The 23,728-nt window shown below is 38.0% G+C and overlaps 1 protein-coding gene across 9 annotated transcripts in view; it reads right to left on the minus strand.

Annotated features, from left to right (window-relative positions):
• TANC2 (tetratricopeptide repeat, ankyrin repeat and coiled-coil containing 2) overlaps nt 1-23,728 on the minus strand; it is a 287,901-nt gene that overhangs the window by 219,151 nt on the left and 45,022 nt on the right. For all 9 annotated transcript variants that reach the window (XM_076356962.1, XM_076356961.1, XM_076356968.1 and 6 more), the window contains one exon: nt 2,742-2,804. The gene's annotated coding sequence lies outside the window, so the exon portion shown is untranslated. The remainder of the gene's footprint in view (nt 1-2,741; nt 2,805-23,728) is intronic.

Below are 23,728 nucleotides of genomic sequence, written 5' to 3' on the forward strand. Positions count from 1 at the left end.
TTTGGAAAAAGGAAAACAAAAAAGGAATTAAAAGTACTAAACCCTACCAATTACAGGTTTTTAAGCAATTAAGATTTTATTAGACAAAGGTCTCTAATAGGTTTTAGAACAACTGAATATGAACAAGATTTAATCATTTTATGTTCCCTCACAAAAGCCTGAACACTGATCATTATGATGGGGAGGGCTTGACATGAAGGTCTATCTGTCCATCCCCTCTGGCCCCTCCTTATCAAAATACTTAGAGATCTCTTGACTACCTTTCCTACAGATCCTGCCACTAACCCCCATAACTCAAGAGCCCCTGCATTTGTTCTCTCTCCTTTCCTCCTGTGAGCAGCTAGATATGCCCCTACTGTCTTTACTTTTCCAACGATCCTTGATGGAGATACATAAAAACACACACATAAAAATACAAAAAAATAACTAACAGCATTCACACTGGACAAGTGTGCAGCAGGACAACGTGACAATGTTTCACAAGGAAGCAGGAAGTCAGCTTCAATCTCTGCTTTTATTTTAGAAAAATAAAGCTGCCTTTAATGCTACAGTTGAAAAGTAATTCTGAGAGCACAACACGGTAATATTCCCATGTAAATGGGGTTCCCAAAAACAGCCCTAAGGTGAATATGGCCAAACATATTTCTTGATGAGTCTGTGGTGATTATGGTCACTTAAAGTCTGTGGTGTTTTACGTTCAGAGGTGACTTTTATACAGTAAGAGCCTGAGAGGAATGAGACAAGTACTGTATTATTATGAAAACCCATACAACTTACTCTGAGGAACAGCTCATTTCGGTACTGTGCTTGGAAAACAGCACTTCCAGAGGGCTAATTAGCTTGGCAACAGTGCCAGACTGAAGCAGCTATTTGCTTCTGGAGCTGTAAGGCAGCAGCAGGAGGACACCACCAGAAAGGTGCCATTCTCCATTATTCAGCACAGATGTACTCTGTGTAGGCTCAAGTTCCCTCTCCTCCGTTAACAGGAGACAGTTGGTTTTCATTTTGTCTAGAATGTAGTCATACTTCTAGTAAGAAGGATGAAGAATAAAAGCACGACTGCTAAAAGCGAGATATGCCACTGATAGACAGCTTATGATTCACTCTGAATCTAGACAACCTTACCATTCTCAAACAACAATAATTCTGGTAAGATAAGCTTGCCGATCACAGAATACTAACTAATATACTTTGCAACCTTAACTTGTCAGTCAAGGTTTTAAGTTATTCTTCTGGGGAAAAAAATTTCTCCAACAATACTTTAAGTGTTGGGATTTAACACCAGAAGAACTAAACAGCTATTTAAAATCAGATCAGACACACTACTGAAAGAATGCAACCACTCACTAGAAGAGTCAAGAGTCAGAACCAGTTCTCTTGAACATGAAAATGTGGTGACCTTGAAATTAAGGAAATTTAATTTTGAACAGGGCATTATCATTTTGCATAACCTGGTTTCTAATTCTAGATTAATGATACAGACTGAATTCATAAGGGACACTTACGTTCTCCATATACAATGTCAATTATACTGCCTCTGAGAAAAATGGTAACTGAGGAAAAGTTTGGAATACGATCACCTCACTTTCATCAACTCACCTTCAGTGTTTTTAAGTGTCTTCTGTGTTGCCCGTAACAGCTAAAATTACTGCTTTGATTGTAAATATTATTAGTAGCTGCCTCCATCAACAACCATTTGAACTAGGTATTTACGCTTGAAATAAAACGTGGCACTGTTCTGCAGAAGTTCAGTCTAGTTAAACCGTCTGCCTTGGATGAAGTTTTAGGGCACTTTCTACAGCTGGAACCAACAAGCCTCATCCTGCCAGGACCAACAATCTTGATTCTGCCGCAAACCACCAGAAGATTGAAGCGCGGCAAGTCTCTCCATCAGGAACTGCTTGCATTCAACTTCTAGCTATGACATGGAGCAGCCAAAAATCTGTCACTCAACACCAGCTACATACTGCATGTTCTATTTGAGGCTCCTATCAATCTTAAGTTAGTTTTGAAGATACAGTGGTATGACAGAAAATGAAAACAAAAAACTAGGCAGTGTATAAAGCGGCAGGAAATGTTACAGCACTTGACTACTTCGAGAGATTAAAGGAAACCTGAATTATTTTCTTAATTTTTAAATGATCAAAAATGTATATTAAGATACAGACCTAATTAAGGAGCTGCTGCAAGCCTGTTCTGCAAACAAGTCTGCTCAAGTCTCAAGAACATTCAATATGGAACTGAAGTTCAATCCATTGGCAAGCACTGGAGATTTTCTCAGAACACAGAAGATTTTGGATTTTACAAGAACAACTTGAAAAATTAAAACACCAAAGTATATTTATACAGAATGCTGTGTCACTATTCTACATTTTGTTTACAAAAAAGTATAAATATTTTAATTAGCAGTTAGAATGTACTCAATAAATAATGTAGAACCTTACATAAAGAAATTTTTTATTACATCAGTTTTCCTGTTGATCACCTCCAGCAGGAAAAGATAGAGAATGATCAAACACTAATACGTGAAAGCTATCACACCTTTTTCTCTAAATACAGAAACAATCAGGTTAAAAATTGGTAAAACTGATACAGGAAAAATGCCCATGCTCCATGTTCCAATTCTAGGTGATCACAGATTAACAAAAAAAAAAAAGAGGACAACTTCAATTCTATTTAAACAATTAAATAGCTACTGCAAAGAAAATGTGGGACCATGGGGGGGGGGGAATTTCTCCTACCTTGATATCTTTAAACAAGTTAAATCTCCACTAAAAAGTGTCTTCCTCCATTCACTGGAAGTCCTGAAAGACAAAAAAAAAACAACAGAATTTGGTTAGAATTCTCAACACACTGCTGCGTCCCATGCTATCTAGCTGTGCACTAGACAGAACTACAATAATCTCATCCCAAGAATAAACACAACTTTTCCGGAGTATTACTGCACAAGCTATCAGACAGCCCCGACTCTTTATCATCACAATTAAAAAGTTAATGCTCATGGTTTTAAATCTCTGTTAATCAATGCTAGTTTCAGTCACTTGACTCTTCCGTTTCACCACTTTCCAAATGGGAGAAGGTAACACTTTCCTTTGATACACACCATGTAGTACACTATTTAAAAAGTAGTATGTTACTTCCAAATATTTCCCCTCAACCTAGCAAGCTCTCCTGCTAAAATCCTGCAACCTCCCTTTAGTGTTTTTTTTTTTAAAACTCAATCCTTACATAAACACAACTCCCGTGAAGGGACTCAACACTAAATCAAGAGTTCAGTACTTGGCCCTTTGCTCTGTCATCACGTACTTATAACAAGTTCATCAGAGCGCCATGAGAAATCTATCTTGCTACTTACTGAAAAAGACCAGAGCACCTATTTTAGTACCACCATGTGTTTATTTGGTAAAGCCTGTAACACAATATCATCAGCACAATCTATTCTTTTAGAAATCTCATTTGAGAAACAGCAAGTAGAAGGAAATACAGACACATCTCATTTGTCAAACAAACAAACAAAATCCAACAAAAAAATCAAAGTAAATTGAGACCACCTTAAGTTTGCAAGTTTAAAGCAAAGTAGAATAATATTCAACCACTTCAGTAGGGGATTTTTATTCTACTGCAAGAGGATACTGAAAAGTAATTGACAGCTTAACTTGTCATTCACACTGCTCACCAGAACCTTAACAGAAACTTCTCAGATGGTCTTATATGAATAATTTTGTATATAAAACTGTAAGACATTCTATAAATTCATGAAGCAATCCTGTCTTATTTCTCAGGGTTGCCAATTACTGCCCTGCTTTCAATTTTTCACTTCTGTGGAAAAATAACTAAAAAGCTAGTAACCAGCATACGACCTTCACCAGGATTGTGGCTGTTTCAATCAGTCAAGCAAGGAAAACATGCAAATGCAGCTCTAATCCCACAACACTCAAAGTGATTCTTGATATAGCATGGAGGAAGGGTCTGTTCAGCCAATGTCTCCCTGGCTCCCTGACCTCTGCCGGAGCCTCCTTCAGCTCATGCACAGTGTAACCTGGACTCTGCACCACAGGCTGCCTTACACTACTCTGCAGGATGATGTCCCTTCTTCAAACTCCCCTGCTGGGTTCTGCAAACTCCTGCTTGCACTCTAAGTCATCAAACTGCCGGTGCATTTGCATTCTGTAGAAGCTGTATCATTAGAAAGACCCAGCTAAAAATTTCTGAATGAGTGTCCAACCACATACAGCAAGAGACCACAGTTACAGAATGTATTTTAATTGAGCCAGTATGGAGGCCAAACCCAAACACATTCAGATCAAGGAAAATTTTTATTAGGCATTACTTCACACACACAAAAAAAAACAACAAAAAACACCACCTTATATTCCTTAGATCCTAAAGAAACAGAAGAAGAAAGGATCTTAAAACATTTATTTGGCATTCCCCACAATTCTTTTAACTGGTCAAAAAATAGGTACTTGCAAACACCTCCAGTAGGTGATTGAGTGAAGAGAATTTTTTTCTTTCAAAAGCAGCAATGTTACAATTTTTGGAAAACTGAAAACATGCACAGAGTTTTGGAATAACTAAAAATAACTCCTTATAAATGTTTCAGTTTGCTGCAATCTATCTTCTTAATACATCTCTCTTAATATGATACCCTCTAAAACAAAGAGTAGAATATGGCTTATGTGGTGTAAGCTGTAGATGAGTGCTGACTACCCATAATTTGCTCAATAACTTTCCATCTGTATTCAGAGAGCATATTTGATGAATGTGCTCAGCATTGAGCTTTTAAATAGCAGAGCTTTCATCTGCTCATATTATTACATTAGAAATCTTTATGTGAATGCAGCAGATATTAGCGGGTTGTCAATAAAAACTGAATGTCATTAAAGTGTGTTTATTCGTTAAATGCCTTTAACCCTCTAATTATATTTGTAAATTCTGCTATTTAACTGTATGAAAGTTATAAATTCTGACATGTTGTATCATAACAAATATATTTAGAGACTAATATACAAACAGTTGGTGGGGGGGGAATCGATTTTAGAATTATTCCCTCTTGATTAAACATATAAATCACAACTATGGTGTGTTTCAATCAGAAGCAACATACAGTCAGGATTTCTCCAGATATTCTAAGAGTTTGGGGTTTTAAAACTTCTGTCCTGTGGTATGGCTGCAAGTAATAATATATTTTTAAAAATTACTCCTTTTTTTTTTATTATTATATCAGTATAGTTTTTCCAAGCCAGTTCTCTTGGACTTGGCAGAGAGAAGGTAACAGTCCTACTTCTTAACTCTCACTCATCTCCAAAACCAATACAAATAATCGACTATTGTTTGCTCTATTTGTTTGCTCCCCACAAGCACAAGGCGGGGTATCTGTGAAACAGGCACAAACAGTCACAGAACAACTGTCTAGCAGTGTCCTACCAACTGCAAGAAGTGGTTCAGTCTTCGTATTCATTCTGCCTTTGGCCATCAATGAAGAAGCCAACTACTGACAGTTGGGACTTTTGCCCATAAAAGCCGACTAGGAATAGCCAGCTAATGAGTTCCAATTGCCATCCAAGTTTGCAAATTTAAAACATGACCCAGGCATAGGAATATGCCCAAGTTCCACAAGGAAAAGGAAAAAAAAAAAAAAAATCTAAGGAATGCTTTTTTTCAACAGAATCAGGTACTTGATGTCAGGAACAACACAAACAGAAACAAGAAACACTGAGAATCTCACAAGGCCGTTCTGTGATACAAAACAGCATGAAAAATGCTTCACCCACCAATCGCAGGCACTGACATTGCATCAAACTGTTGCTTTCTTTTCTTTTAAACAATCATCAGCCCAGAGCAATATCAATTCAACTATACATTTCCTATACTATGTTTACTGTTCCAGTATATCCATCACTTTTTATTCAACTTCATCCAGTGTAACAGAAATCATCCCCTTTAAATAGTTTTTGATAATTCCCTGCATTTGGGACCTTTTCACTGATTCAGACTATTTCGGAATGAACACATCGTGGACAAAGCTGCTCAAACAGTAGTGAGTGAAAGGACATTATGTAATTTCCAAAATAAGAAAACAAGTGCTATTAAAAAGTACAAGTTAGTAATAATGTTGCAAAGCCAAGTAAAAAAAAAAGTTAAGGAATACAAGAACTAACATTTAGGATGCTCAGTAGATGAGGTAGTTAAGTAATTCAGACACAAAGCAGTCAATCTGCAGACTTACAGTCCCAAATAATTTCTTGGTTATACCTGTATAGGTAATAACTGTACTGAATTCTTCTGCAGAAGAACGCATTAAAAAACAACCGAAGTGTAAAACAGCAAAAAGACACACGTTCACTATACCTCTAACAACCTTCACATCTAGCGTCAAATTATTTCTTAAAAAGAGCTTTCCTTATATTCTGTTAAACACGTAAGTATACAGTCACAAGTTAAACTCAATTTCTAAATATGTACACCCTAGTGCATGAGTGCACCAAAACAAGGCATAAATAAAAGCCAGCTGAATGACTGCCCAAAAGAAGGGCTCCTAGTTAACGTAAGACTTATTAAAACAGGTAAGAAGAACAGTTTATGAAAAAAATCACAACATTGTCAACACTTTTAGCTGACAAAATTAAGCACCCTCCCATTGTTCTAACCCAGAAGACAAGTACCTACAAAAGGAACAAATACTTTCAGGTACAGCAACGCACATTCCAGCTGCAATGTTTTCCTGTCAAGCTAAAATCCATGACAGAAAAAAGACTTAAAGCTTTGAGATTTAAGAAACAAAACAGATAACCTGCCTTCCATAGCCAATTGACTACAGCTGTAAAGAGGTACGGTATGACATGACACTAGGACATTTGATTTCACAGTAACAGGTTTAAGAAGTCCGTCAAGATATCTTGAGATGAATACCACCCATTCTATATTTGAAAATATTTAACATCAGTATCGAGCAAACTTCCAATTTAACAGGATGAAATGTAAGACTAGTTTTCTATTCATCCTAGAGCAAACAAAGCAATCTTTTTTCCCCCCATAATCTAAGCAAGCAAACACTGCATTTGAGCAGGTAAAAATTCACAGCAATTTTGCAAAGCTAATTGAATCTGAAGCCTCTAAACCAAATGTAGTATAGGTCACATGTACCCTGATCTCAACAGTTTAATTATATTTTCCCAGAGAAATTAACAACTTACTCATACTTTTATCAACAGAACATTAATACACAGACATTAAACACAATGACCATCTGTCTTTGAAAACCATACACTACACCAATGATCAGAACATGTTGCTCAACCAGTCCTGCTGGAAAGAAAAAGCTCTGAAACAGTCTCATGAATAGGGATTTCCATCTTTAAATGAGGTTATTTTTCTAGTTTTGGCTGTCAGTTGCACCAGCTGGTATTCATCTGATAAATTGAGTAAGCTTGGATGGTATTCTAAAATCAAATAAAATCACAGTTTCAATTCTTTGCACATACATACATGTTGGAAACAAAATACATACTGACAAAAAAAAAGTCTTGATTCCAGTTCTAACGCACATAAATTCATTTTTAAGCAAAGTGTGTGTTTTAATGATGCCTGTCATGTAACAAATCAAAGATCGGGAAAATGGCAATATTCTTTAAATTATAGTAATGTAAATATGGCTGACCTAACTTTATTAGGAACTAATCTGGGAAAAAGTCTCATGTTTCCATCTTGATAAAGAGTTTGTCTTCTCAACTTCTTATTCTCTAATTAAAAGTAAGATTTGAATCATATGTTACCATACATAATTAGTGTACTTACAGAGTTCATTACATAGGAACGTATGCCATTGATAAATCAAGAATTCAACCAATAAAACCACACAACATAACACTTCAGTCCATAATTAGATACGTCTTGGCTGATTTTCAACAGTATTAAGCAAGCATCCACTCTACCATATTCTAAGTTGGCAACAGTTTCTTCATGATCATTGCTCTAAATAACTATGGGAAAACATCCAGACATCAATCGAATGAAAAAAAAAAAATCAGAAAATTGTCCATGCTTTAAATTAAGACTTTTCTGCTCACCCCATGTGCCTTAAAAAAACACCCACCACCCCCCCAAAAAAATAAATCAAACCACCCTGTGTGTTAAATACAGGTGACATTTACATTCTGCTATCTTAACAATTCAGACTCCTGGTTTTATATTAATATTATAAGGAGCTTCCATTTTATTTCCTGCTTAACAAACAAATCGTTCCAAGCTATTAATGGAGTATCCCATTTTTCAGCATCTTATTAACATTTATCAAAATCTACAAACTTACGTACTAGCACAGTGATTTTGGGGGCAGGAGCGGTCATTGTTTTGCTGTTACAATGACTAGTGCTACAAAGCCCTCACCTTTCTAATGCCTTCAGATGCTAACGTGTTTAATAACATTAAACGCAACCTGTTTGTTCACCCTCTCTGCTCTATCTACAGATTGGTTATTATTTATTAACTAATTGTTTTGGGTACTGCACTCATAATACACATGCCAACGTGACCATAAAATGATGGGTTATGTTAAGTATGCACCAAGAAAAATATTTTCCTTCCAGAGTAATTCAAGGTTAGGAGACTTATTGTAATTATCTGACATTTTAATAGATGTCAGCAAATAACTAGAAGAGGAGACTTAATGGCCCACAGATATCATGACACTGAAAAGACACCTTACACAGCAGTCATTTTGAACATCCCAAGCTTATGCCGATCTTTCCAGTGCTGCTCAAAGTTTTGCCAGGGATTTCAGCAAGAACCAAACAAAAAATTCTGACAATGCTGCTCAAACACATGCAACCTAACAAATTTAAGGATCAAATGACTAAAATGCCAAGAGTGTTATTTACAGCATAGCTTTATCCCAAGGATCACATTTACATTCCTGTGTCCATACACCACCATCATTGCTAATGCTGCTTCAGACACTATTGCTAAGAAAGCAGCCTGAGAAGCAGCAAGGATCAGCCAGCGCCTTCGGAGATGGCTGCCAGAATGGACTTCTAAAGATTCCCCCCTCCCCCTGCTCTCTTTTTGGTTTATTTTAATTCCTGGTAGAACTGTGCTCAATTTTCACAAGTTTGTCTTGTTTGACTTTACTCTGGAGTGCGACAAGGACACTTGCACAGGACCTCCTCTAGCAGGGGAACTTCTGCTGTGGCTCCTAACCTAAGAAGGCACCTAATAGCTGCTACTGTGCTGCTTTATCTCAGAAGACTCCTGGATATTGAGGATATAGATACTGAGGATATAAAATAACCACTCCAAACTTCCTTAACCAGTTCCTACAGAACAAACGAATTTCAAAGAAAGAAAGTCAAAACCTTCTCTCTGCTCCTTCAGAAGCATGCAACCAGAACTCAAGTACTCAGAAACACAACTCTTCTTCCCAGCCTGTTTTCCCTTCTGTAAATGCACCCATGTGGAAATGGTGCGGAAAAATGTCAAGATGAAAACAGTTACCAGAAGGAGAGAGAAGCAAGCACAGATGGGGGAAGAAACTGGAAAAATGAAATTCAGGGGGGCAGGGAGGGGAATGGAATCTCTAAAAGGAGAGACAGGGTAAAAGTGTCACAGAATATAAGAAAGACTGAAAAAAACAGGTAAGTGGTAAATGTGAAAAATGAAGGATAGAAGACAAAAAAATACAAGTAACGATGACCGAAAAAAGTTTCTGGAAAGAGAATCTAGGAACAAACTTGCAAGAAATAAAAGGGAAGTCACTACATAAACGTGCATTTGCATGTGCCAGTGACTGCATGTGACACTAAGACCTACTTCTCCTGCATCACACCTAGCAGACTCGGTTGGTACCAGCGCCGGCTGACCTCATTAGAGCTCTGTAATTCAGTACACAAAGCTACCGAGAAAAGGAACATTACGATGCTTTCACCGTAACACACGTACATGACTGCACTAATAAAATGTCTGTAACCTCATGTGCTGTAAGCAAGTGACATGAAACATGACAGTCAGGAAACACAGATAACTGGGGGTGGGGGGGGAATCAAAGCAACAAAAACACTGAATGAGGCATATGGGGTCTTGTTTTTTTTTTTTAAAGTAGTATTACAAGTAAGTAGCTTGAGTATTTTCTTTGAATACATTTGTTTTTATATTGCCAGAGGATAGAATTATCTACAGTTGAATGAAACAAAAGTAATATCCTCCTGACAGTCGTCTTAGTGAAAAGTGTGTGTCCCTATAAAAAAGTCAATTACTCAAACATATTGTGTAGTCACATTTCTTTTTCAAACATGTCTTGTATTTGGTATAATCAATAATACTAAGGTTTAACGTACACAAACAACTTGGGCTTTGGGTTAAAACAAAAGAGGAAAGACAGAAAGAAAGGAAGGTAAAAAAACCATACTTTACAAATTAAAAAGGATTTTTCATGTGTGAAACCACATTTACATTAAAAAGAACAGCATTTTTTGTGTTCTTAACTTAATCTGCTAACACTACAGACCATATTTTAGATTCTGAGTGAAATACAGCAATGAAAAGGGGATTTAAGTGATAGTTTGTTTCACTTGGCTTTCATTTTTTTGGTAGCTGGCTAACTATATTCCATGCAGGAAAACTGTGACTTAGCAGAAGTGGATATTCCGCTTTAAGTCACTTCTTCAAGCCTTCCAACAAGGGAACACATATATGAGTAAGTACTTGAAGGAAAGGGCATATTTAAACACCTTTTATCTTTTATGAAGTATAGAAGTGATATTTAAAATAGGCCTGACTACTTAAGACAAAGTGTTTAAACTACAAGCAGTTATAAATGGAGCCATTGTATGAGCACACTTGAAATTGCAGCATATAGCATACTTCAAAAGAATTCTGTGTTGTATATACGAGCTCTGCTTCATACTGTTCTTGTTAGCTAACAACTCAGAGGTTTCTGATTTCATCCTGCAATGGGCAGCGAAAATGTAGATATGAAGACTTACAGTTCTGGTATGAAGAACCGCGGTTTTAACTGCAGAAACCAGCTAACCTAAAAGCAAACTGTTACGGGTCCATAAAGAACTCAAGCCAGGAGGAAACAAACAGCAGCAGGCAGAAAATGGTCACAGTGAGAGTACCAAAGGGAGCTGGGCACTTCCCAAACCCCAGACTTAGTTACTTTCAATGTGACTCTTGAAATCTACTACCTTACCATGACTTAAAAAGTCAGCTGAGAATATTGAGTATCCTCTTAACTTATCCCAGTTGCACAATAAAATATGTTAGCTCACAGGAGCCACTGCCTTTGGCTCAGGTGTACTTCAGTCACTTCAGAAGACTGGTACAGAAGCATTTGAAAAACCTCACCTGAAATCTGTTTTGCTCTGCTCAGAGCGTATCATATATCCCTTCTACCTTCTCTTCTGCTTGGTCCGTTCATTCTGTTTCACAGAGAGCCAAGTAAAGATGAGTGCTAGTGATGCTACAGTATGGGTGCTTTTCTGAGCCTCTCTAGTACTGGAATGCTTGGGGACACTGTTCTCCTTCATTTTGGGAAAGGAAATGCTCTATCCATGACTCATGGATAGAGTCAAGAGAGTATCAGGAAGTGTGTATCAAAGCTTAAAGATAATGCAGCAGAGCTGAATACAGCAGTATTGGTTTGGTTTGTGTTTTAGACAAAGCATTCACCCCCTCCCCCATTTAGCTTTAATAAAACTTTGGCAGTGAAGGGTGAGATTTCTTGATAAAGTTGCGTAACTATAAAAACAATTTGATTTTTTAACCACTATCTATAGTCTGTCATATGGAGGAAATCTAAATGCCTTCTAGAGACAGAGACAGGATGTATGTTTTTCCCTATGTTTGGAACATAAATGATTGCAATTGCCATGTATAATCTAGAATAATTTATGTTATCATTCATTGAGGTAAATCCCAAATCCTATCCATTTCTAAATGAAAACCCTTGCCATTGAAGAGTGTGCACAACCAAGGAAAACAAGAAGAAACAGCAAAAATAACTGGTTTGCTTTCCTTCTGAAGCCTACAGTATCTGAATACTTCTTAAAGAACTGAAAAGATCAGTCAAGAAATAATACATACCTACTCAAACTTGTTTTCTCTCTAAAGCCATTAGGTAGATTTGCTGGTGAAAGCAGGGAGACCTAAGCCTTACCCTTACTTATGTCTCCTTTCTGCTGTGGCACCATCACTACTCACAATGCTACCCTGACAGCAAGTACCTGGAAGGAGGATCGGAATCAAAGTGTTACCAAGGGTCCAAAGCTTCTCTTCGTAGAGAAGTTTCTGTATGGGGATATATTCCACAGCAGTACTTGCATTGTATGTATATATATATACATACACCTCTCATACATATACTCCACTTCCACCCAAACTCTTATTCCAGAGTTGGGAGAATTTAGGGCTTGAGGAACCGCTGCCCTCTTGGTATGCATTCCCATTTCTTATGTCTTAGGCTTAAAAAGCAACATATTCTCGCTCTCGCTGCAGCGCAACAAAGCCAAAGTCCCTCATTCACCTTTATTACACTCTGGAACAATGTCTATTAAGAACAATGGTCTGAAATTGCCTCAGGCAAATTCTGCAGGAAAACATTTCTGACATCAAGATGTGATACAGAAAATACAGTAATCTCTACTGTTGTATTACCATCCGTATCAGGAAGCCTTTTTTCTTTAACAAGAATGAGTCAGAAAAAGGAAAAATAGTTTAACATTCACAGTGTTGTGGCTAGATTGGATTATCTTAAATCTAAATTGGGTATGGATATCACATTTTCCAAAGTTTACTGCTTTTAAAGCAAAATAATGCAAACAATACTGCAGAAACCACTTAACATTCTTACCACAAGTCCAAAAAAAGACGTATTTCCTCAACTACCACAGAAAGCTCTTTTATGTTGTATAAACACATACAAGGAAAGTGAAGGAGGAAGAACTCTGCTGTTGGCTTTCAGAACCTTGCTATTAAAGTAATATTCATAATCCCGATTGCCCTGTTATGCGATATGTTCACTTAACACATTAGCCTTTAAAGATCACAAGACCCATGAACAAATCCCTGATTAACCCATCAGTGAAGCAACTCACTGGCTCAGTAACACCTCACAGGAATGTAGCCATGTCAAGAAGATGGACATGTATACTAAACAATCGATGAAAACTGGCACGGCCTTACTTTCAGCAGTGATTTAAAGGACGTACTGCAAATGAGGATTTAAGGGTGTCTGCAGAAGTGTTCCGAGAGATACACATGGTATTTGCCTACAATTCACTTGAAATTTGCACTTAATTTACTCTTTTCCAAATAATTGTTTTTAAAATGCATCTCCTTCTCCTGCTAGATAGTTCCTGTCTACTCAAGCACTCCTCTTCTACAAAGTCCTACTTTGATCTTCCTTGTTGCCCTGCTCTAAGTCTTCTCCAGCTCTAAAATATCTTTTAGAAAATGAGCAGACCAAACTTCAGTCTTCAAGATGGGGCTATTCCACAAATCTCTAAGATGGCTCTATGATGCTTTGCTTTATTCACTGTTTCTTTCCTATTAATCCCTAACATTTCACATTGAGATTTTTTTTTTTGCTTTGTTTTGATTTTAAAGCTGCCAAGCACTGAGCTGATGTTTTCATGGCTCTACTAGTCATAATCCCAAGATTCTCTACTGAGTGGTAATAGCCAGTTTAGAATCATAGTTTTCTATAACTTGGATTTGTTTTTCCTGCACATGCAACACTTACATTTATCTACATCGCATTTCATTCGCTGTTATTAAACAGTAATTAAAAACTTAAGGCCTTCTGCAACCCTTCAGTCATCCCTTGCTTTTACTGCACTAAGTCTGTATCACTGGCAAGACTGATTACCTCCAGTCTACTTTGTGTTTGAGTCCATTAATTAGCATGATCCTCAGTACAGGGCCTAGTGCCAAATTCTACAGGTAACATCCCTCTGCCGCGACAGCTGACCATTTACTTCTATTTTCATTTTTATCTTAGCCCATTGTTCTCCATGACAGGACACTCACTCTCATGCTGTGCCCGCTCAGTTTTCTGAAATGTCTTTGGTGAAAAAGTTTTGATTAAACTCTTCTGAAAATCCAAGTGGATTATATCAACTGGATCCTCTCCTCCATGATTTGCTGGCCCCTTCAGCAGAACTTCATGTAGTTCATAAAGCAGGAATTCCTTCTACAAAAGCCATGGCGACTCTTCCTGTATTTATCCAGCTGTCATCTAAGTAGCATGAAGTGCTACTTCACGTAGCACGAAGTAATACACAAACACGAAGGTAGTACAATGTGACCTCCATCTTTCTAAAGCAAGAAGCCAGATGAACAGTTTGCGTTTGCTGAGGTAACTTTCCATTTCCCCAGAAGAAACTGATAAATCCCAAAGAATTTCTCTAAGTCTTTTAGCACTTGACTATAAAGAGCCCAAAAAAACGTTATCCACCCAACAACCTGTCCACAGACTCTGTTGTCCTAATGGCTGCTCACAACGACTGCGCTTGCAGAATTCAACCAACTTCCCCTTTTCAGTGCAGTACGAGTCAAGTTAAAGCAATGGAACCTAATTATAACTGATATTTCAGCACCTGTTATGATTACAATAACATAGGTCTTCATTTAAAAAAAAAATCAATTAAGAAGTTTAAAACCTTAACCGTATCAGGAGACATCAGATACTCACATTGAGCTCCTTCACTTATCCTCATCAACAACATTATGCCACCCCAGTAAATGGACTATATTCTCTCCTTCAGACCTAAAACAAGCAAGCTACTCCTTGCTTACACAGTGCGTAGCCTTGGTGGTACCTGCCAATGCCTCACACACTACCTGAGGTGGAAACAACAAAAAGCAAGCTTTGAGGGACAACCAGCTGCTCTTAGCACTGCCAGTGCTACATGGAAATAAGGTTCTCACGTGTCACAGATGGGTGTGCGAGAGACTTTTTTTTTTTTTTTCCCAAAGAAAAACCGACAAAAATGTAACTTTCACACCAAGTTTCACTTAAAACACAAATGCAGAATGTTTCTAAATCAGGTAACCATGTCGTTGAAAGTCCCGCAAAATAACTGAAAAGGCATAAAAGCAACTCTTAGGAAAATTTCTTGCTTTAATTTATTTAAAAGATCAAGTCATTTTAGATTAACCAAACCACTGAGCCACTACAATATGCTTCCCCAATAACTGATACATATCTCAAAAATTCCTTTAAGGTGAAACCATTAAAATAATAAGGCAAAACACAGGAAAACTGCCAACTAAGAAATCATTTCTCTCCTTTATAAAGTCCAGGCAGTTAAGATTATCATAAATAAAGCTTGCAGAAAGAAAAATCTTCTTTCTCCCAGTTAGCTTATTCTGCAGAGCTGATAGCACCGTGTTTGCGTTTGGTTTTCCGGGTATAGTCAGTCCATTTCCTCAGCTGTTCTCACAGCTCCTTACAGGAGATACTCACACAGCAACAAAGAACAGAAAAACGAAAAGAAAAAAAAGAAAATCTCAACTGAGTCAACACTGAACCTAAAATTACTCTTGCGGTTTCAAGCTGAGGTCCCTCCGGTTAATAGGTTACTCCACTTATGAGTGACTTTTTGTATAATAGCTACTTTTAATACACTAATACATATAGGCACAAATAGTAAGGTTTCATTGTAGCCCCTATGCTCAGCCTTCAAGAAAAATACGGATCATTTCACTCGCATCAGAATAAAGAGGCTTTCTGAAACATACCTCATATTTAAAGGTGAAAGATAAAATGGCTAAAACATCAACATTTCCACAGTCTAAAATGTTGCTAAAGCACAGGCCAAAAGAATACCAAATACCAAAAACACTAAATACCAAATTAGAGCAGTCAGTCCCTACACAAATATCTAGTTCCCCTGGAAGTTCAGAGTGATTCCAGTTGATGGGTCGGAAGGGTTTGGGTTTGAATGCAGTAAAGAAGCTACTTTCTTATTAAAAATAAAAATCATCACCATTCTACCGGAGCCAACCTTAGCAAACAAAAATGCACATATATATTAAGAAACACATCAGGTAACTAATTATTGTAAAAAGTAGAATTATTCTAAAAACTAGAATTTAAAGTTGTAACAGCATTCAATCTATCTCTATGTGTAACTACTGGCTATCTGAGAAAAAAGTTATTAAAAATTCAGAATTGGTAGTTGGTATTCCATTTTCAAATGATGGTACATACCCACAAAAATAAGTTTTAAGCTTAACTTACTTTTGGAACAATATTCTGGCTTTTCATTTTTATTCTCTGCAATTCAATTCTTTAACTATCATAGAATCATAGAGGTTGGAAAAGATCTCTAAGATCACCGAGTCCAACCATCGACCCAACACCCCCATGCCCACTAAACCATGTCCCTAAGTGCCTCATCTACTCGTCTTTTAAATACCTCCAGGGATGGGGACTCAACCACTTCCCTGGGCAGCCTGTCCCAATGTTTCACCACTCTTTCAGTAAAGAAATTTTTCCTCACATCCAATCTAAACCTCCCCTGCCGCAACTTGAGGCCGTTTCCTCTCATCCTATTGCTTGTTCCTTGGGAGAAGAGACCGACACCCACCTCGCTACAACCTCCTTTCAGGGAGTTGTAGAGAGCAATGAGGTCTCCCCTCAGCCTCCTTTTCTCCAGGCTAAACAACCCCAGTTCCCTCAGCCGCTCCTCATCAGACTTGTGCTCCAGACCCCTCACCAGCTTCGTTGCCCTCCTCTGGACACGCTCCAGCACCTCAACGTCCTTCTTGTAGTGAGGGGCCCAAAACCGAACACAGTATTCGAGGTGCGGCCTCACCAGTGCCGAGTACAGGGGCACCATCACTTCCCTACTCCTACTGGCCACACTATTTCTGATACAGGCCAGGATGCCATTGGCCGCCTTGGCCGCCTGGGCACACTGCCGGCTCATGTTCAGCCGGCTGTCGACCAACACCCCCAGGTCCTTTTCCGCCAGGCAGCTTTCCAGCCACTCTTCCCCAAGCCTGTAGCGCTGCGTGGGGTTGTTGTGACCCAAGTGCAGGACCCGGCACTTGGCCTTGTTGAACCTCATACAATTGGCCTCAGCCCATCGATCCAGCCTGTCCAGGTCCCTCTGCAGAGCCTTCCTACCCTCGAGCAGATCAACACTCCCGCCCAACTTGGTGTCGTCTGCAAACTGACTGAGGGTGCACTCGATCCCCTCATCCAGATCATCAATAAAGATATTGAACAAGACCAGCCCCAAAACTGAGCCCTGGGGAACACCGCTCGTGACCGGCCGCCAACTGGATTTGACTCCATTCACCACAACTCTCTGGGCCTGGCCGTCCAGCCAGTTTTTGACCCAGCGCAGAATACACCTGTCTGAGCCGTGAGCCACCAGCTTCTCTAGGAGAATGCTGTGGGAGATGGTGTCAAAGGCCTTACTGAAGTCCAGGTAGGCCACATCCACAGCCTTTCCCTCATCCACTAGGCGGGTCACCTGGTCATAGAAGGAGATCAGGTTGGTCAAGCAGGACCTGCCTCTCATGAACCCGTGCTGGCTGGGCCTGATCCCCTGGTTGTCCCGCCCATGCCTTGTGAGCGCCCTCAAGATGAACCGCTCCATAATCTTCCCCGGCACCGAGGTCAGGCTGACAGGCCTGTAGTTCCCCGGATCCTCCTTCCGGCCCTTCTTGTAGATGGGCGTCACATTGGCAAGCCTAAATCATGGGTAACATAGTTTCAGATTAACTTTTTTTTTTTTTTTTTTTTTAAGAGAAAACACAAGTAATACAGGAGGACAATGTAAATAACCTTCCTCAACAGCAGCACCTGTATCTGCTTCATTATGGTCCCTATTTCTCTCTTACCCTTTTTAATTGCTCTTCCTCTCCAAGTCTCTGCTTTAATCCTCCACCACAGGTAGTAAAACAGTTCCCTTTGGAGCCCATATCAAGACTATTCAAGCTATCAAATAGGCTAAATGTTTTCAACAAGTTTTAAATTTTTCAGAGTATATCTAAGCCTTTCTTTGGGAAGCCCATAGCAAGGACAATGCAATATTTAACAGGATGAGCATGAAATCATGGCCACACCAAAATAAAACTGGTGCAAAGACACATAACGATGTTAAACACCACCATTCCAATTTCCTATGCCTTAGAGGTCAGTCCTTTTAAATGACAGTGAAATACCATAAAGAATAGTATTTCAGATGTAAAATTATAATGGTTTCCATAACTTCCAATTCTGACTATATCTTCCTTTTCTCATGCTGAAGATTAATAAAGACATGCAAATGAGAAGTGAGATACCTCCTGAGAACTGTGGTATGTGAAATTGGTTAAGCTTCCGTGAAACTTTATTTGGTTAAAATACAGTACCATCCTGTCCGCTTCGATGACCCTTTCTCCAAAACCAGCCCCGCAGACTTTATCTATGTAAGAAAAGCAACATTTAAAATGGCTTTAAAAGGCTCTAATAGAATGCACGGTGAGCTTTAAAAAAAAAAAAAAAAAATCTCTCTTTCATGTTGAGAATATCTTTTCTTCAGATTCAACCGGCTTGCTTGTTTCAGAAATGTTACTGCCAGAGAATATAACAAATTCTTCCCACTCTCTGTTTTTAAAGGTGCAATTAAATGTTGCCGCTTTCTCTTTACGTATAATGTGAACTGTTATCTGGCATAACTATCTGTATGAAACCATTTCCATCCATCTGCAGCTGAAGTTTGTCATCACATTAGTACATGAATCCTACCCAAATCCTAGAATACACATTTTTAATGTTGAATATAATCTTTTGAAGAGTAATACAAGACGCTTGATGTTTCAGACATGCATAAGCTAAGTTTGGAAGTGGCCCAGCTTTGTGCACATTAAGATGCAAAAGTTTCATTAGCAGCATAGCACAGTACATTAGATTACTTGGAACAGCACAGGGATGGAGACAACGAAACTTCTATAGAGGAGGTGCGTGTTATCTCTCTGGTAAGAAACAAAGAAGTTATTCTTTTATACAATAGCTCTGACCATAGCACCAAAACCCAACAGAAAAAAGAACTTCTGAATTGTTTCTGCTCATGTCAAATTTGTGTAGACTGGGTTCACAAGCTACCACAATAAACTATACCTAGAAGTATACTTTCCCAAAAGTAATACAGATTTGGTGTTAGTTCTAGGTCATTTAACAGTAGAGAATTAGATCCATAACTTGAAATCCTTCTAGAAAGCAATTACTACTACAAAATTACTATTATATGACTCTGCTGCATCAATTAACAAGTAAGAACTGTCAGCAGGTTCAGAAAAAATTTCTTCACAGGTTGTTTCTGCTACAAACTCCACGTGCTTTAAGCACTCATACTATACTTGGCAGTAAAGTTGAACACTTAGCTTAATGTATGTAAGCAAAATTAAAATAACTACATCACCGAAGTAATTAAAACAGAGGAAAATAAGGAATGAATTTTAACACTAATAGCAATACCCCTTCCTTCTAATTCTTAACTATATTTGTTTGTATAAAGATATTTGTGTCAGGGTACATTTTGCTAGTTTGCTCTAAAACATCTGTAGAAAACTCAGGCAGCAATTAGACAGATTAATGTCTAATACTGAAGAGTAATTTACTACATTCCACACTGCCGTCTAAGAAGTGCTATTTAGTCCTCTCTAAATGTGCCCTTGCTACATTTTTCCAAGTCTACAGTGAAATATAAATTATGGCTATAAATATATACACATATATATACATAAAAAGTTTTAAACAAAGTGAGTAGATCAATTTGCTAGAAAAAGTAAAATAATGTAAAATTCTGTATTAAAGTTTGCAATCAACCTAGTCACTGAGTCCCAAAGATCTTAACACAGATACACCTAAACAATACAGTAAATTCAGAACAACTTGGAAAAAAATACAGCCATGAAGATTTACCAGCTTCTAAATACTGAGCTAATAATTACATATGTGAATATCCACTAAAAATCCACTGAAAAGATGCTGCTTAGAGCAAAACATGACCTATAGAATCTTTACTACCAGGATGTCTAGAGAAATAACACCACTTCACATTCCAGTTCAATCGCGAGTTTGTCAACCTTGCAGATGAAAGAAATGCATCTGTAATATCAGCTGATATTCATCTGAAACAAATACACAAATACCTTCCTTACAACTCTTTGAAATACTCAGTCCTAGCAGCATTAATACTAACACAAACACACCTCCTCCCCTCACCCACTGCCCCACACACGTAATGCTGATATAAATGCTTATTAAAATAATATTAAATAATATTTAAAATATTTTCCTCACATTTCTTTGAATATTAAAATAATTATTTTAAAAAAATTTAATCCAAGCTGTCATGACAGGGCAATATATATGCATTCAAGGAGAAAAAGCAGCTGCATACTCATCCATCTTTGGACAACCAGTCACCATAAGTGCAATTATCTGTTCTATTCAAAAGAATGTTGATTGTCATTTGTAGTAGCACAGGTATAAATGTGTCAAAATCCTGTTCGACTTTTAAACCACTCAACCAAATCAGTCTTAATCCTCAGATAAGCTTTTGTTATCTCTAACCTCTTCATTATGAGATTGGTAGCCTTTTTCATACAAGCTTTTCAAAATACATTACCAAGTTCTCCACTTTCCAGTTACTCTTCCCACCAGCCTATCTGCATACTTATTTACATGCAATTATCTATTCAGGAAGCACATTTACAAATTCAGAAACATCTTGCTGCTGTTCTGTTTCTCAATTTCATCTTCACTAATTTAGTTCTCCTCCAATAATTTATTTTCGCATCTTCCTTCATCCTCAGAATTCACAAGACAGTTTTGACAAACATAAAACCCGATATTTACAGATCTACACCTACATCAGTAGCTCACAGCAAGGGAAAAGTAAATAACATCGTGCTCATATACTGGCAACCTACTGACCACTCGGCACACACACAGATCCACGTTCACCATGACGTGCACTGTATCTCATGAGGCAAGGTTATTGAGGGACACTCAAAAAGACGGAGACTGCCATCCTAGAGAAAGACTTCCTTCCAGCCTACTGAAAGACATAGAGCAGAAGTCAGAGCTCCCAGAAAACAGATCCCCTTGGAATGGGGATGCCAACTAGACAACTTTTTGGGAGGCTGTAGCTGTTGCGGCTAACAGTATAAAGGAGAATCAGCACAGATTTGTTCAGCCCAAAGTTGCTTTGCGACACGATACTGCAAATAGCAAACGCACCACTCAAGGCCTCCCAATCCTGTACATCAGCAAAGACCGGTGCCTCTCTGGAAGAAGAATGACTTCCCATACACTCACTAGTGGTCTCAAGACCAGGTAGAAACCACTTCTTCACGGCTGCTTTTGCCCATTTTTTTATGATTTAAAAGCTTATGCATCGCTGGAAAAGAAGTGAGAAGGGGTGTTTGTGTGTGTGATCATTTACTTAAATCTTTCCCATTACTAATGAGAAGTATCATAAAAATTGCCTAAGCATGGAAAGGCGGGGGACTTCATTTCATACTAAAGGTTTCATTTCAGAAGATTTCACCACATGTGAACAGAAAAGAAATCAATGGTGTTTGTGAACCAGATCCTACCCAAGCCTTTGCTGGAAACCAGCACACAGCTCATGCTACACTCGAGGGACGAGAGATCAATTTCTGGCCCCGCTACTCAAATTCAACAATGCTGCAAAGATAAAACAACAGCAGGATGAGAAGGGGGAGGGAGGAGGAAGAGCACAAATAAAGGAAGGAAAACCAACCTGATGTTCCTATAAAGAGTAATATGCAAAAGCTTGCCATCTGATATCTATACCAGAGGTAAACACAGCCCTAGTAGAAAAACAAACAAAACACATTTGAAAAAACAGCAGGTTCTCTCTCTAGCTTTCTTACTATATTTCCAGAGTATTTCACATTTTTGCTACAGTATTTCTAAACATTATTTAGTAAAACCCTGCTAGCAAGCTGCAGACAGACAAAAGCAATTTCCTAAAGGAAAACACTGAACTCACAGAGGTATACAAGTAACACAATATGAAACCTGGAGACTTCTTTCCTTTATCTAAAAAGCAACCAACTATAAATATTGAATCTTTCAATCAAACTAGGCACATCAAACGTAAACAAAGTGATTAATATTTAAAGTGGTTTCTTATTTGGAAGAAGATCATAAACTTAATTTTACTATGACTTTCAATAATCATTTCCTATTTGTGTTTTATAAAAAAAATCAGATCAACTCCCATTAGCACAAGCATTTCAGATGCAACAACTCTGACACCAGGAATAAACATGAGGGAATGTAAACTCAGTCTTTTACAAGAGACAGCACTGACACACAGCGCTTTCTACTGGGCTCTTGTTAGTTATATTTTAATAATGTGTTACAGAGCACCTTAGAAATACAAAAAAATGCTCATACATAACAATTACATCGTTCCTTTGAATTATCCAAAATAATTCCAGACTGAGACTGAACTTTCCTTCCTACACAGGCACTCCAGAAAACTTGAAAATGATGATGTTTGCTGTAATGTATACAAGCACCTATTACATCAAACTAAAAGCTACTTCTCCCCAAACACAACAAAGATGTGTCCAAGATTACTTTACATATAACATTATATATGTTACTGTGGGCTTACTTTTTAAGCTCTTCTGAGCTTGGTCTAGCCACATCTATTATTCCATACACTGAAGTGTTGAAGCCAGACTCTGTGCCCTTGCATAGGTTTAGAAAAGACTCCAGAATTTGTTCTCTCTACTGTTGTTTATGAAATACAGGATATTCTTTTGGATTACTTTAATCAATGCTTAACATTGGTAATTTACAGCTTTAGCATTTATAAGCATTTTTATGTGTCAAAGCGCCCAAATAAACTGTTGTAAGCCAGTTACATTAGGAAGAAGAAAATGGACACAAGTGAACAAATTTCAGCTCAGTTTTCCATTTTAAGCTGGTGTTGCAGCTTAACAAAAATATTCAGAAAACCAAAACCATTTGGAAGTTTAGCCCAGGTTTGGGAAATCCCGCAAACAAAAACAGCCTTGACAGTCAGGAAATAAATACTTTGCTGCAGCCATAGTTTTGCTAGCCATAGTTCCAAGGACATTTGGGGTTTGTTTCTTACAGAGAATTCAACAGTCGCTATATAAAACCTATATGAAACCAAAATGATTGCTTCCTCTGGGAGAGACGTCTGGGGGGAAAAAATTGAGAATCTTTATCAAAAACGCATTATTTTATGTATTGCTCCTACAAAGTTCTAAAATAGGACAACATATCAAAAATATTACTCGATCCAAACTAATTGCAAAAATCAGATGTTCTTTTTAATGACAATAAATTATAAATGACAAAGCACATCTATTGTCAAAAGGAAATACACATATAGTTTCTCATGGCATTCTGACCTGCTCCAACTAACAGCCATTATTTCCACTCCTAAACTGCAGCGATACAGAGGCTCAAAGCGGAGACTGTTCTCCACCAAACTGACCCCCATGCACTGCTCAATCTTATTTTTAATCACACCCTGCAGTTCACACCAGAACCAGCCACACTGCATCACTTCTTACACGTAACATTAATATTTATATAAATTTTCCTGCAAAACTTCTCTAGAAATCAGTCAGCCAACAACTTGCCACGCTTTATGCTTCCTTTTTTTTTCCCTGACAATCCACAAAGAGCCTGAAATCAGAATATGGAATAGCGGGA

Source organism: Aptenodytes patagonicus, chromosome 20, assembly GCF_965638725.1.
Source record: "Aptenodytes patagonicus chromosome 20, bAptPat1.pri.cur, whole genome shotgun sequence".
In the NCBI taxonomy this organism is placed as follows: domain Eukaryota; kingdom Metazoa; phylum Chordata; class Aves; order Sphenisciformes; family Spheniscidae; genus Aptenodytes; species Aptenodytes patagonicus.